This window comes from Pleuronectes platessa, chromosome 10 (assembly GCF_947347685.1).
Source record: "Pleuronectes platessa chromosome 10, fPlePla1.1, whole genome shotgun sequence".
NCBI classification, from domain to species: Eukaryota; Metazoa; Chordata; class Actinopteri; order Pleuronectiformes; family Pleuronectidae; genus Pleuronectes; species Pleuronectes platessa.
The window spans coordinates 2,365,512-2,381,597 of record NC_070635.1 but is presented as its reverse complement, the minus strand read 5'-3'; positions in this window follow the sequence as shown (position 1 = coordinate 2,381,597).

The following is a 16,086-nucleotide window of genomic DNA, read 5'->3' as shown; positions in this document are numbered from 1 at the left end:
GGTGTTCAGGCCTCGTCTCCTCGTGCACCGGGCATCGGGCGCAGCGGGGCGTCGGGCTGGGGAACAGGAGCACACATCAGATCCCCTGTCCCATTAACACACGTCAGATCACCTGTCCCATTAACACACATCAGATCCCCTGTCCCATTAACACACATCAGATCCCCTGTCCCATTAACACACATCAGATCCCCTGTCCCATTAACACACGTCAGATCACCTGTCCCATTAACACACATCAGATCCCCTGTCCCATTAACACACGTCAGATCACCTGTCCCATTAACACACATCAGATCCCCTGTCCCATTAACACACATCAGATCCCCTGTCCCATTAACACACATCAGATCACCTGTCACATTAACACACATCAGATCACCTGTCCCATTAACACACATCAGATCCCCTGTCCCATTAACACACATCAGATCACCTGTCACATTAACACACCTCAGATCCCCTGTCCCATTAACACACATCAGATCACCTGTCCCATCAACACACATCAGATCACCTGTCCCATCAACACACATCAGATCACCTGTCCCATTAACACACATCAGATCACCTGTCCCATTAACACACATCAGATCACCTGTCCCATTAACACACATCAGATCACCTGTCCCATTAACACACATCAGATCACCAGTCCCATTAACACACATCAGATCACCAGTCCCATTAACAGCTCCTCACTTAATGACAGAGAAAACGACAAAAGAGGGTCAACGTGGAGGAACTGACACAGAACGGGAGAGGGAATGAGAACATGGAGCATTTAGAAGGAATCAATTTAGATATTGATATATCAAAGAATAACATTGGTGCAGCTGTGCATCATGCTGATACTCATCCTATTTCTTTATGTCTAGATATTTGTCCAACTTTCTAAATTGGTACTTGAAAATTTCCTTTTTTAACTGAAAAGCTCACAGATTGATCCAATAAACCTTATTACCAATTAGCAACATCTGGACTGCAGAATGCACATCTGGACTGCAGAATGCACAAGGACGTTTCTGACCAATAAGAAATATCACAGGAAACTGCAGCGACACAAAAACCCTTCTAACTTCAACCCAACTCATGATTTTGTGCTAATTTGGGTAGAACACGCTTCAGGAGCTGGTTGTGGAAACGACCTTGCATCAGCTCGGCCGGTTGCTCTGATGATGATGATGACAACATGATGGAGATCAGGCTGAAATGGGCTTTCACAGGCTGGTGCTCAGATTCTGGAACCTAGTCCAGAATCCAGTGAGAGTTTTCACCAAAAGCCTTTCACACGATGTGTCGAGCGTTATGTCAGATACAGTAAGTCCAGGTTTCCAGCTGCTTGAAGGGAGAACGATGCTCAACACAGAGAAGCAATCACAGAAATCAATTAAACGTGCAGAGAGTCGATTGATTTTGAGGTTAAGCAGGTTTGTGCTCGGAGGCTGAGATCCTCCATCATGTCAGCGTGTGGATCACTTCCCTCGTGAATATTCACCAAGTCACCGAAGCAAAGTGTCGAGCTGATATTTGTGCGTGAAGCAGCTGATTTATCAGTTTGACACACATCAGTCCCGGTTCGCTGTATTGATCAGAACAACATCACGGCTCCGCTGGCGAGTCGGACATGACCTCGCTTCCCCTCTGGTTTGTGTAATGAGCGTGCATGTTAGTGTGGGTGTCACTCAGGCGTCTGTGTGGGTCTGCGGATGTACATTTGTACAATCGTGTGTGTGTGTGTGTGTGTGTGTGTGTGTGTGTGTGTGTGTATCATTCCTCTAGCTCCTTATGATGAGCTCAACAAGTGGACGTGTTCATTCATGTGAAGGATGTGTTTCTGTGTGCATGTGTGTAGCTAACAAACACCACAGTGCTTTTAATTAGGCATCAATGTTGTGAGGACTGTTATGCAAGTGTTTGTGTGTGTGTTTGTGTGTGTGTGTGTGTGTGCATGGGCAGAAAATGTTTACCATCTACAACCCCTGCAGGAAAGGGCTGTGACATAAACATAAGCTGTATAAATTATGAGCAGAGCATCGTTATGACTATGTAGATACACAAAGCAGGAGTCAGAACAGTGACAATCCACCGGAGTTGTGCGTTAACACACTGGGTGCGTGGGATTCTTCCTCCCTCGCATAAACTTTGATCTGCCCCCGGAGCTCAGGCGAGAAAACGATCTGCAGCGTCTTCATTTCATGTTTCTGCTCCTGACGGCACAAAAAGGAGCTGATGGAGAATCTTCTCATCCATCTCCTCCGTCTCCTGCGAGTCTTTAATTCCAGCAGCTTCATGCACTGTAGTAGCGGTGTGTGCAGTGTGTGCTCCTGCTGTTGCAGTGCACACCTCACAACACACAGGGCTGCCACCCTCTGACTCCAGCTCCATCACATCAGCTGCTCTGTGCTGCAGTGCTGCAGTGAGGAGGCTCCATGTGCAGCGATGCTCTAAGATCTGAGCTGATGACAGGAGATGTAGAGCAGCCGTGGCCACACTGCGACACAGAGCAGCACAGAGAGGAGAGAGAGGAGAGATCAACACGCTGCTCACCTGCTGCAGAGAGGAGGAGGAGGAGAAGGAGGAGGAGGAGGAGAGGGAGGCGTCCTCCGGTCCAGCCAGATGTTTTCAGATGAAGCTCCTCATCGCCTCCTCTGGCTCTTCTCTCTCTCCGCTGCGAGGCTGAAGTGGGTGAGCGTAAAAAGACGGGGGGAGGACGGAGGAGATGGAGCAGCAGCAGCAGCAGCTCCTCTCTGGTGCATGCGAGCGGGAGGAGGACGGGGGGGTGTTTGTTTTTCTCCGGCAGCGTCTGGTCTGTGGTCAGAGCAGCATCACTGTGGATGTGAGGGAGAGAGAGAGGAGGAGAGAGAGAGAGAGAGAGGAGAGAGAGCACAGTTACCCAACGCTGCTCTGCCTGCAATGATCAGTTTCCATACTCCCGCTCCCTCGCGTCACATCCCTCTGTCACCCCCCCCCCCCCCCCCTCCACTGAAACACCCTGAGGTCCAATGCTCTCCTGTTATTTTTCTCCCTCCCTCTCCCCTCTCTCTCTCTCTCTCTCTCTCTCTTCTTTCTACTCCCCACCTCTCTGCTTCTTTCAGTCCATCTCTCCGCTCCGGTCACCGTGGCTCACATCAGTCATCCGACCACATTACAGCTTCCAGCACGACGGGCGGTAAATGCAGCAACTGGTGGGATCTCTCCTCCAGAGGACTGAGGAGAAAGAAGAGAGAAAGAGAGATGGGGGGGGGAGCATACAAAGAGATGAAAAGATGAAAAATGAGGACAAATAGAGGGAGAGAAGACAGAGAGAGAGAGGGAGAGAGAGAGAAGATGAAGATGAGGCAGGAGGAGGAGGAGGAGGGTGGATTCTTTGACCAATTTGTTTCCTAAAAAGGAGATTTGAAAGCTCTCATCCAGGAATTCATTTTAGAATTGAAAAAAAATACATTTCAAGCAGAAACTAAATGTGGAGATAAAATAAATAAATGAAAAACATTATATTTGCCATTTAGAGCAAATAAAAAAAAATAATTCTGAAAGAAATGTGGATTTTATTCTGAAGTCATAAATTCAGATTGGACACAGTCCCACAGTGTTGGTGGAAAACCATTAAGCTCCAACGTCAGTGGCTAAAAACCACTAAGAAAGAAGACAAAATAATAAATTAGATCAAAGATATGATCGAGTATTATCTTGTTACATCTTCAATATAAACACGTAAGAGAAGCATATGTAACTTGTTTTGCTCTGGATAACAAGCATCATCATAATAATGGAATAATAGAATAATAACCACTACGACCCCGACCTCCACACCTCTGTTGTCTTCACACACATAAAAGAATGAAAGACATGAATCATCAATAGTCTGAGGTCCGTACAAAAGGTTGATAGAAAAAAAAATAGACAAAAAGGTTACGTCACATCTCAGAGAGTTAAATAACCTGTTTTTCAGATCATTTTATTCATAAGTGAAGATTCTGCAGCTTCGTGTTTATGCATCATAAATATTTAGAGGCGTTTAGTCGACTCACTCGTCCAGAGAGATGCACGACGGAATGAACTCCGTGTCTTCACTGGAAGCGATCGATAGCAATGAGCCCCGGGGGTCGGAGCCGCGTCAATAACACATACAATGTAAGAAAGTCTTCAAGTCGGCACAGAAAGGAGACACACACACACACACAAACACACAAACACAAACACACACTGCTAGAAGAAAGAACATGGGGGGGGGGGGGGGGACTCATAATATCTCTCTGTCAGCACGGCTCACATTAACAAGAGGTCGATCAATGAACACAAAACAAATCAATAGAAACAATAAATATTTATTACAGGATAACCATTTAAATCCACATTGTTCATGTTTACGGCTTCTATAACTCTAAATATAACAAATTGACCCCGAAGAGAAAAAGGTCAGTCAACCTAATAATAACAGTAAGTAAATCTTAGAGGATTTACCAGATATTTATACAAGATAAATATATAGGATTCAAAAATTAAAATCCTTGATCTGCCCCCGATATCTACAGCTATATAAATTTGTTTCTTCCTCGAGCGATAGAACATCTACCTCCGTGATGGAGGTAATGAGATAACAAATGCAGTGGGCCAAGTATTGAGCCATGTGGCACTCCTAACATCACAGCAGGATTGTTTGACTATTAATATCATTTGGTTTGTGGATTATTCTTATATCAATTTTAAGTGTTGGCTACTTTTATCATCCGCTGTGGTTTGATAGGAGCTTCGGTGACCTTCTCCTTTATATGGAGACGAATCATTTGAAGAATACGACAAAAAAACACTCATATTTTTCAACACATTCTCCTTTTCTCTACGACCTGACTCTTCTCTGACGGGGGGGGGGGGGTCACATTCCAGTTCCCCCTCATACGTCTAGTTTGGTTGTAAAGCGTCTTGAGGCAAAGGTGTGAAACCAACTCTTCGGCAGCGATTTTCTAAAAGACCAGAAGATCACGGGCCAGACGTTTACCCTCCAGCTCCTCCAGGGGAACCGCTGTGGAACAAATCTCCACCTTTATGGAGACGGAAAACCTTTGGGCAGGAGGCACAGAGGTTACTCCACAGTAGCTTCTGCCCCCGTCGCTCTGAGGAGAAAAGACTTGAGCTGCTTCCTGGAACAAACCTGAAGAAGTAAAACATTTCATTCATCAGCTCAGCGACGACCTTTAAGTCCCTCGCTCATGTAGCCTCCCACCTGCAGGAGCCACCGACCCACCGGCGTCAGCCTGGATCGACTTTCCTCAAAGATCGCGGAACAATGACCCAGATATGGGCGGTGTGTGGGTGGATGTGTGTGTGTGTGTCTGTTTGTGTGTGTTTGTGTGTGTGTGGCTGAGCAGTGAGCCAATAACATTTGTGTTTCAGCGCTGCCTCCAGGCCGTCTGTGTAGGTCATGTGGGTGTTTACGTTTGTGTCAGAGGCAGAAGCTGCTGAAGTATCGACACGTCCTTCACATGTGACGCTCAGTGGGACACAGGACATCTGCTCCTCAGGGACATTTAGTCTGCTGCACGGTATTTAGATTATAAGTCTTTAAAGTTAATATTGTAGTGCCGGTACATAAAGGAGGTAGTTGGTTGCTCACTTTATTGCACAGTAACTTTCACTCGTACCTCAGCTCTGACACACGGGGACCAGCAGGTAAACGGAACAGCCAGAGACGACTTCCTCCTGGCTGCCTCACCCTGACCAATCAGCAGCCTGCATATGCTGATTCTGCAGGTTAAGTTTAGTGGTGGTAGTAACAGTGAAAGTCGTAATATTTTACAACCAGGATCCTACACTGAGAATAAATCTGCATCTTAATTCCTCAACAGAAGTTCCTGATGATAACATCAGCTAATAAAGATAAAAAAAATATGATATACAACTAAAATAAAGCAGCCACTGAGACAGGGGGTAGAGCGGGTCGTCCTCTAAACAGAAGGTTGTTGGTTCAATCTCTTCACCTTCTACATGCCGAAGTGTCCTTTGGCAACGTGTGAGTGTGTGTGAATGGTAAAAACTGTCTAGCCATAAATATACCATTTACCAATTGAACCACATAAACTTCCAAAAATGTATTCCTTCTGATTTTCTCAGAAGACATTTTATTCTCTGCAGTTAAATTCAACCTAATTTTATTCTAGGCCGCTGCTGGACTCTGATTCACCGACCCCCTGTGTCAGTGGTCTACATTTAGGCAATAAGAGATGATCTGATGTCACAGACGTCCTTCTGTATGTCTAACAGTTGTGTTGTAGATGAATCTAGTTCTTGACATGCACCTGCCTGAGCGTCATCACACTAACCTCCTCCTCCCTCTGTGATGCTTCCCTCTTTGCACAGGATGTGTTTAACATGCAGATGATGCACGTCAGACGAGGCCCGTCAGCACTGACAGCATCGAACCTGCATCATCGAGGGGATCTCATGAAGTCATCGAACATGTGGGTCACCCGCCCCGGCAGCTGACTGCGTCCCACTCCGGATCAATGATAATTATAAAGTAATCCCTTTGTCTCCGTGGGGGAAGTGAGTGTGACGAGTTATCGTCTCCGTGGACAGAAACACACGTAAACTCTGAGACTCAGTGAAACCAGTTCAGCATAAATTTGCTTTGTGACTCAGCAGCGTTGGACGCACGCACAGAAACAAACAGTGAGGAAGAAGAGAACGTTAAATCCATAAAGCTTTGCATACGCACTCTGCTGATATGATGACATCAGTACACAGAATAGAGTCTCTCCTACTTCCTTTCTTGTTATATTAAAATTATTAACCTGCGTAAGAAGTCGTCCCTCACTTCTTAAACAGGATTTTTATCAGAGTAAACCAGTGACTAGATTAACTAGTGGTTAAGTAGCTTGTCTGAGTCTTTCCCAAAGTTCAGAAATATACCAAACAACAAATCTCTTACATTAACTTGTACACGAAAATCTACTGTATAAAAATGTGTTGTGTATCTTTCTGTCTCTGGCTTTTCAGACATTATTACTTGTGTTTTCATATTTTTTGTTTAGAGCTTTTTGCTCTTTTTTAATTGTTTATTTTTGGCTTCTTTCACAGCAGTGGAGTCCAAAGTCTGGAATTATATTTTGAAATTAAAAGAATTTTTCTACATCGAGAGGAACAGATTATTTCCTTAGAATTTGACAGAAATGTAGAAAAGATATTGCAGCATGTTGCTTTAAGACGGTGTCTGTAACTTTAAGTCGTTATAATCACTGATGTTCAAAAATGTGGGTTTGTTTTACACAAAAAGGCTCAATGATCGAGGGGTGGAGCAAGCGTATCTAGGTCCCAACAATAAATGTGCTCGACCAATCGCTAGTCAGTCTCAGCTGTCAATCATGACCTCCCATCTACAAACATGGAGGAGGCTGTGTCTTGAAAATCGAAATATTTGTCTTCATCTTTGATAAACTGTCATATCATCTATTTTTCTATAGTTTGGATAAAGTCTACGGGGTAAACAATGTGGCTTGTCTTTTATTTTCTTGGCAAAAATAAAAATCAAACAATATTAATGTATAATTTGGTGGTTTTTCTTTCTGTGTTCTGCTTCTATTAAAAAAAACGGTTCATGCCAAATGACCAAACAAAGACCAGGAACAAGAACAGTAGATCTAGAAGCTTTAGATCCCCGGTGATGAGGCGAGTCCCTCGTGCAGAAGATGTGAGTCTCTGGTTATGTCGCCTCTATTATGACACACGGTTATAAACTGATGATTATCACACATTCCTGAACATCACATATTGTATCTTGATCCATCTGCTGCGAGCATATTGCTCTTGGAATAAACATCACATTCCCACTTCAACGTTACAACATCGCACAGCCAATCAAATCGTCACGTTACCGAGACGAGGGGGGGGGGGGGGGAGCATCACCGCCCATGCCTGTGACAGCAGCACGTACAGTTTATCAATTCCACCCCCCACTTCTGTCCCTGTGCGCTATAAATAGCCCGAGCGTCTGGTTGCGGAACACCATGTATCATAATGGGACCATTACATAAGAGCCTGTCTTGAGCGAGCACACAGGCCGACCCCGGGTCCTTCTTCCCAGGAGGCCGAGGCCAAATGGCTTGTGGCTGGGTGACAGACAGCTGGGTCTCCCTCGCTGAGTGAACGTCCCCGGGCGCGAGTGCAGGAGCATTAGGAGCTGGGAGAGAGTGACGTTAATGTATGAACACTTAATATGAGCCCGGAGGCGTCTGCCATTTCCAGCTAATCTCCCAGTATGTGAGAGGAGCACTGGTCATTAGTGGAAGAGTTTCATTCGAGGCCGCGTGTGCACAACATGTTGTGTGTCCGCGTGGCGTCGGGACTCAGACAGTCGAGTGGCTGACGTCATCTATGAAGGGAGGAGGAGACTGTTTATGTTGTAAATGATAAATATTAATTGGGATTTCTTGTGAACGATTAATGGATAAACACAAACTGATTCTCACTATAACTCCTCACTCATCACTTAAATTAACTGGATTTTGCATCAAGCTCTAAATCGTAGCTTTTAATGTCAACACTTGCAAACTATGTTGATTTCTAAAAAGCACCTAACTTTACACTTTTTAGCTTGTAGAGATTAATTTGAAAACATTTTAAATATATGTATCAGCCTGTCAGAGCTCATTCTTTTTCATTTTCTATTAATCATCTTTCAGTGTCTCACATTACTGGAAAGAGGCATCATTGTGTTGTTTAAACGCTGCAGACACACAAATACAACGTGTGTTGTTTACAGCCTCCATGTTTTTCCACATTGTGACTTGAAAACGCGCTGACGAGAGAAGATGGAGAAGATTCGGTCTCACATGAATGAGGACGATCAAAATAAAAAGCTTCAGGTACAATAGAAACTTTTCAGTCTAATATCAAACAGGAGGAAACAGAGCAGCAGCAGTGAGGTCACAGAGGTCATAATTATGATGTAAATAAATAAGCAACAACACTATAAAAAGATGTGATACACAGAGAAATAGTCGTAAGTTAAAGTCATAAAAAAGAAATGAATTGTCATGTTTCATGTTTGCAGTTGAACAGGGAAGCAGATCCAGAACCTGCTGGATTTGATGAATTAAAACTCACGGTTCAGTCAGCAGGTGGAAGGTGAATCTTCTAAATGTCCAAACAACTGGGAGAAGAACTGAAACACCAGGGAATCCAACATGTGACAGAACCAGTGGAACCAAACTGGGAGGAAAAAGATGGGACGTTCCCAGCAGAGCAGAGGAAGAGGCAGGTTAATTAAACTCAGGTGTGTGTGACACATGACATGAGGTGGAAACAGGAACAGGAAACTCACAGGAAGGGAAGCAGGAAGAGGAAGAAAGCTTCAAAATAAAACAGGAACTAACTGAAAGGTCACTGAGAGAACACATTCCTTCACCAAATGAGGTTTAATAAAGTCCTTTAGGAAACCACATTTAAATTCATGAAAATGAAACTTACTCATCAAGTATGATTTCTCTGGGAAATCCGACTTTCCTGGGGATCAAACTTTATTTAAACTGGTTTAACAGGAAACAACGGTTCCTGGTTCCAAAAACATAGAACACATTTAAATACTGAGTGAGGATAGAACATCACACAGATCTGATTCCATGTAAGTGACGTGTGTTTGCATGTGCCCACATTTGTGCATTCATGCATGTGTATGTAGTATGACAGACACACACACACACACACACACACACACACACACACACACACACACTTGTGCAGACAGTTGGTGATGTTATCGTAGAATGACTCACTGGAGGAATCTGTGTGGCTGAGGGAGAACTTCACATTTGCTCAGTTTTTTCCATCAACAGACGAATATGATGTGTTGATATGATTGTTCATACAAAGATAAAACTTGTATTTGTAGAATAAACATAGATTTAAAGTTATAGAGTAAAGTTTGACTGATGATCTTTGTGTTGTCCTCTTTGTTGCTTAGATCTCACTCATTCTGTACTTTTCAGAAAGTCAGATTTTCTGCAGGTTCCTCTGAACGCTGCTGATGCGAGTTTGTCCTCGACCCAGTGAACACAACAAATTCTTACGAGAGCCCAGGAGCTGTGATGATATGGAACTGGCATGTGATCATATTCATTCAGCTTCGTTCTTCACCCAGTGGCCCCGTGAAGAGGAAGAGGAAGAGGAAGAGGAAGAGGAAGAGGAAGAGGAAGAGGAAGAGTGAATATTTATGTTCCCACCGTTTATCTTTCTGTCTTTTTGGTTTTTCAGACATTATTACTTGTGTTTTCATATTTTGTGTTTAGAGCTTGTTGCTCTTTTTTAATTGTTTATTTTAAAAGAATTTCTCTGCATCAAGAACCACTGAATATTTCCTTAGAATTTATCATAAATGTAGAAACATTTTTGCAGCATATGTCTCTAGGACGGTGTCTGTAACTTTAAGTCGTTCTTATCACACAGATGTTCGAGTCTTCATGTTCCTGATGACTTTGGTTTCAGTTTTTTTGATGAGATAAAACCAGGTGAAACATCATGATTGACAGCTGAGACTGACCCATGATTGGTTGAGCGGGACCTTGCTACCGTGGCTCCACCCCTTCCATCGCTGCAGCGCAGATTCAAAATGGCAGCTTTTGTATCTGGAACATTTTTGCATTATATTCCTGGAGAGTGGGAGAAAGTAGAAACACGACGTCCATCTTTGTTTTGGGTTTGTGGTCGTAACATGTGTTCAGTGCTTTGTGCATAACGATGCAGAAAAATAAAAAAAGCAATAAATACAGACAGACTCACATTCAGAGGATAAATATGCACTAAGATATTGAAATGTATTAGAACCACAGCAGCACAGGATTCTGTTTAAGCCGATCAGCTGATATTTATAACTTCATTAAACGGGTCTGGGAATCTACTGGCGTCAGTTTGGTTATTCAGAGGTTGGTTTTTAAAACGCTGCCGTTAACCTGCCGAGGACAAGAGGCCTGCCGGTTTGCTCCTGCTCCCTTTTTTCCCTTCTTCTTCTAAATTACAACCAGATCCAATTGTTATCGACGGCGCCATCGATCGTCCATCTTCCTCGTTTCCATTAAGCGAGACCCCGGACGGCGTTCTCCCACCACTTAATAGAAGGATTTCATGTACAGGTAAAGGCCACTTCCTTCTCCTCCGCGATCAATACGTCAGATTCTCATCTCGTTACGTCGGTGGGAAACTTCAATAACACAACAGATCATTAAAGCTGCAGAGGAGCCGAGGGAGCCGATGCTTGATGAAGAACATTCTCAGACTTTAACAGGGTCACGGTTATATTCATCATCTCCTTGTTTTTAACGTCTGGAGTCAATAGAGTTAAAAGGCTTTACGATTTAAATCGGCTTTTATTTCTGTGCTTGAGCTAAAGACATTAGAAACTAGAATGGCCACGAGTAGAGCTTGTTTATCTGCCAAAGGGCTCGATATTAAAGAAAGGGATGAAGTTTAATGGATCCTCGTCTTTGTCCAGATCCTAAAGCAGCTGAAGATAACTCCCAATTCACGAGATCCTGATTTTTAGAAGGATTCCTACACTCATACATCTGTCCGCTAAATATGCAAGATTTTTTAAATGAAAATCTATGAATTAATCTGTGATATTGTCAGAAACGTCCTTTCTCTCAATGTTGAAGAAAGTGAAAATCTAATCTACCCCCTGATATTGATCTGCCCAAAAATGTATTGGGTTCTTTCTTGACCCATCTTACATTCTTCCACCAAGTTTGGCAGAAATCCATCTAATAGTTTTTACATAATCTTGCAAAAAACAAACAACAAACAAACATCCACCAGACAAACAAGCAGACAGAGGTGAAAACATAACCTCCTCGGTGCAGCTCTTAAGGAATCAGATGAAACCCCACAGGGCCTCGTAAAAAACCAGTCCCACTGCTCCTCTTCCACTCTCTCTCCTCGTCTACAAATGCTTTATAGAAATAGATTGAACATTAACGAGCCCGAAACCGTGTCAACTGTCTAATCACTGTCACGTTAATCAGTGGAAGCACCGCGTTCCGGCAGAAACACAATTTCAAACAGGCACATACAGCAGAGAGCGCTGACACCGAGAAAAGTAATAGAGCACAATAATAAAATCAAAGACACAACATCGGGTGACGACACTCGTTTCCTCTCTCGTAGATTCTCTGAACGTGAGTCCTCGACCGTCCGCTCCCAGTCTGAGCCATGATGTTCAAACGGCTCAAACCAGTCACTGAAGAATCTGTGTTCTACGTTTCTCCAAAGAGTTTCTTTAAAAACAAAGGGTTTCAATCATCACCAGCTTAAATAAGATGAAGTAAGAACCACGTTATTTATGATTAAAGCAAAAGTAAGAAACAATGAACTTCTGCTGCGTTGTGGAAATTGAATCTTAAATATCTTTATATCTTAAATCTTATACTGTTTATCCAGATGACACAGATGTTATCAGCATCTGTTCGATCCTCTCACACGTGGTTGTTCCTCTAAACCACCGTGAACGCTCCTGCACACGACGCCATCTGTGGATCTGCTAATCTGACGCATCATTAACATTCACACCTGCTTCTGCTCCTACGCCCCTTTTCCACACACACACACACACACACACACAACAGATGTGAGCGGATATCATCATAATTAACGTTACACAATGTCACACTGATTCATATTATTAATCTCACCTTGTCACACACAAACAGATTTACACTGAATGTTGTGTAACTGTACATTATTGGGGGTTTCCACCTTATTTCATTTACATATCTTAGAATGTGATCGGTGTTGATATTGAAATACATCTATATAGATACACATGTACATATATATGCATGTATGAGTATAATATTAACATTTACAGTGTGTGCATGTATATATATATTAAACACACACTTGTATAAATGTTAGGATATATTTTTATTGATATTGCATTCAGCTTGTCAAACTTTACAGTAATGTTATAGTGGAAGAAAAAAAACACAGAATTTACTTTCTACATAAAATACTTTGTTAAAACACTTAAAGTTACAATCAGTTAATTCTTTCACCTGTGAAAGTTTTCTACAGATGTGAGAAGCTCAAGTCTTTGGTCTCCAGGTACAGTGATGTGCAGATGTGCAGCTTGACAGAAAGATGATGATTTAAATGACAGCGTTGCAAAATCTTCTGTCTGCCCCTGAGTTTTAAGGAAACTCAAAATATGGAGCCTGATGAAGCTGGAACTGACGACTGTTTTATTGCATTGAGATATGAACAAGTATAAACTGTACGGTGTTGTGCAATATTTCAGGTGAACAGTGAAATTAAAAGGCAGAGGTATAATGTCTGTTGTATAGATAAAGCTGAAATGGATTCTGTACACAGTGGCTCAGAGCAAACAGGTTTAATATATTAGTTCTAATTATTAATATAACTATTTAATTCTAAACAAGAAAAGAAAATTATTCACTTATTTGTTTAATATGTCATATGGTTTAATTTGATGCTAGTTGATTAGTGATAATTAAACATAAACGAAAAAATTATTCAAACAGAAACTGAAACAACTCATTTGTCGATCGATCTTCTCCATTAGAAAGTTGATGGACGCCACTGATTGGAAACACGTGACTAAACCATCAGTCACATAGAGTTCAGTTGGTTTTCCTCCTGAGGCTGAGCAGCTGCGAGACGCTCTGCAGTACCCAGTACAGCAGAGAGAGGGAGACAAAGGCCTGGACAACACCGAGAGGGAGAGAGGGAGAGAGAGAGGGCGAGAGGGGGGGGGGGGGGGGGGGGGGAGAGAGAGAGAGAGAGAGAGAGAGAGAGAGAGAGAGAGAGAGAGAGAATTAATATCAGATTCAACATAATGTGAAACCTTATAGAGACTCAGAATTAGGACACTAACTGAATAGAGGGCGTCATCAGCATATACATGTACATATTGCCTATATTATTATATATAACATAACAGTCGTAATACATGATCTGCCCTGAGTCAAAGAAAGCTGCGATGTGACATAAAAAATTAATACATTTTTTAAATTATTTATGATTATTGAACACTGATAGAAAAGTGATGAAAAGAAAACAGTGCGACTCCTCAGACGATGTAGAAAGTGGAATCGGAGGTTACAGAGCAGGTCTTCTCCCCAGATGCTCTGGAGGGGGGGGGGGTCAGGGAGGTCGCCGCCATAGGGGACCCGGGCTATTCAGAGAGAGTAACAGAAACAGCTCCCCCCCCCCCCCCCCCCCCCCCACACACACACACACACACCCACCCCCCCTGCTGCGTTCTGGCCCATAAACTGCAACCCAAATCGCAACTCCAGCCAAAACCAGCCCGCTGTCCATCACAGGCAGAGAGGCCTGATGGGAAAAAAAAGTTATGTTTCCTCCTGGACACGGCAGCTGTTTTCCTCCGAGAGCGAGAGAGAGCGAGAGAGAGCGAGAGAGTGAGAGAGAGGGAGAGAGTAGGGGGGGGAGAGAGAGAGAGAGAGAACAGCACACACCACCTCTCTCCTCTCCTCTACCGCTCACCTGCTCCGACACCGACAGACCAAACCCACTGACAGACGGAACAAAGGCAGCGAGGGGATTTATCAGCCGTGTGAAGACTCTGGAAACATGTCAGAGGTCCTGATCCTTTAATTAACTGCTGAACATTTCTCTTTTCTCTCTCTTGGCTCAGACTTTACAAAACATGCCCGTATGATTCACATGGTTTCTAACTCCAAAGCGAAGAGGAGAAGTAAATCACATCATAAATCTGTATTCAGTCCAGTACGCAGTGTAAATAAGTACTACTTAAGTATAGGTTACTTGTACTTGTACTGCTATTTCATTCTTCTGTATACTTTTACTCCACTACGTTTACTTTACAGGTGTAGTTTTTGTGGTAGTGTACTCAGTTATTTTTACAATCCTATACTTAAAAAACTTCATACATTAGGAAGTAAAATTGATGAAGATGATCAGAAAACAGTACAATATTTAAAATGTTGACTAGTAAGCAACTACTCCACTTAAGTATAGTTTAAAATATTTACATATTAAGATATGTCAAATAATAATGAACAGCAATGAACTCCTGATCCTGTACATTAAAGAAGTATTAAAACATGTATTAATGACTTGCAGTGATTTAATTCCTTTTACCCTTTCTATATTTTTAATGAGTAAAAAGATTGTACTTGTTATTTTTTATTAAAGCAGATATAGAGTATATATAGTGTAAAGCAAAAGGATAATTTCTTTAAGAGAATAACTTTCTGATTGATTTGCAACAAACGTGGAACTTCTTTTGAATATTTCCACTCTCTAATCATTGTGAGGAGAAAAGGTGAATGAGACAACTTGACAAAACAGTAACTGGGTAAAGAAACTTGTAAAATACGAGATAAACTGTATATATGGATCCAGCAGGTACCGAGGCCACGCAATGACTTCTTCAGATCCTCTAGATGTTTTGATTCTAACTCTTCCAGCAGGTTCACCAGATCCTGTGGGCAGTGCAGTGTCTCTCCGGGGGAATCACGTATAAAACCCCCAAATTAAAATTGTATTGACGTTTGAATTCCAGCTAAACGTTCCGGATGAAGTCGCTTCACAACCCTCTTGTCCCGCTAAAGTCCACTTAATACAATTTAAACATGACGGCTTACAAGTCCAAATTCCCTGAAGGAAAAACAGATGGAGGATCGGAGGACAACATGGCGCTGCGTCCACCTCGGAGACGGATTGGGATCGAGAGCCGAGCGCCGGCTTGGCAGAGCCTCGCAAATCACATTTCACTGGAGCACGATGGAGGTTTCTATCGAAGCCGCATGTTGAGGGCACCTAGTTTTTCTCGCCCGTTTCCATTTCTCCTCGTTTGCCCCTCTGCGTTCCCATTTAATGGACTCGGCAGGAAATCCATGTGGGACAGATTACACAGTGGAAGGAAGCGGGTTTGATCGTCTACAAATAAGCAGCGCGTCCAGACGGCAGCGGCTCCCAAAGTGGAGATCTCAGCAGATCAGCTCACACTCACTTTGTTTTGGGCAGAAAGTACTTTGTTAAGGGTAGTAATACAAAAAGCCACAAAGCTGCGGTTTCTCCACATTTTCTCTG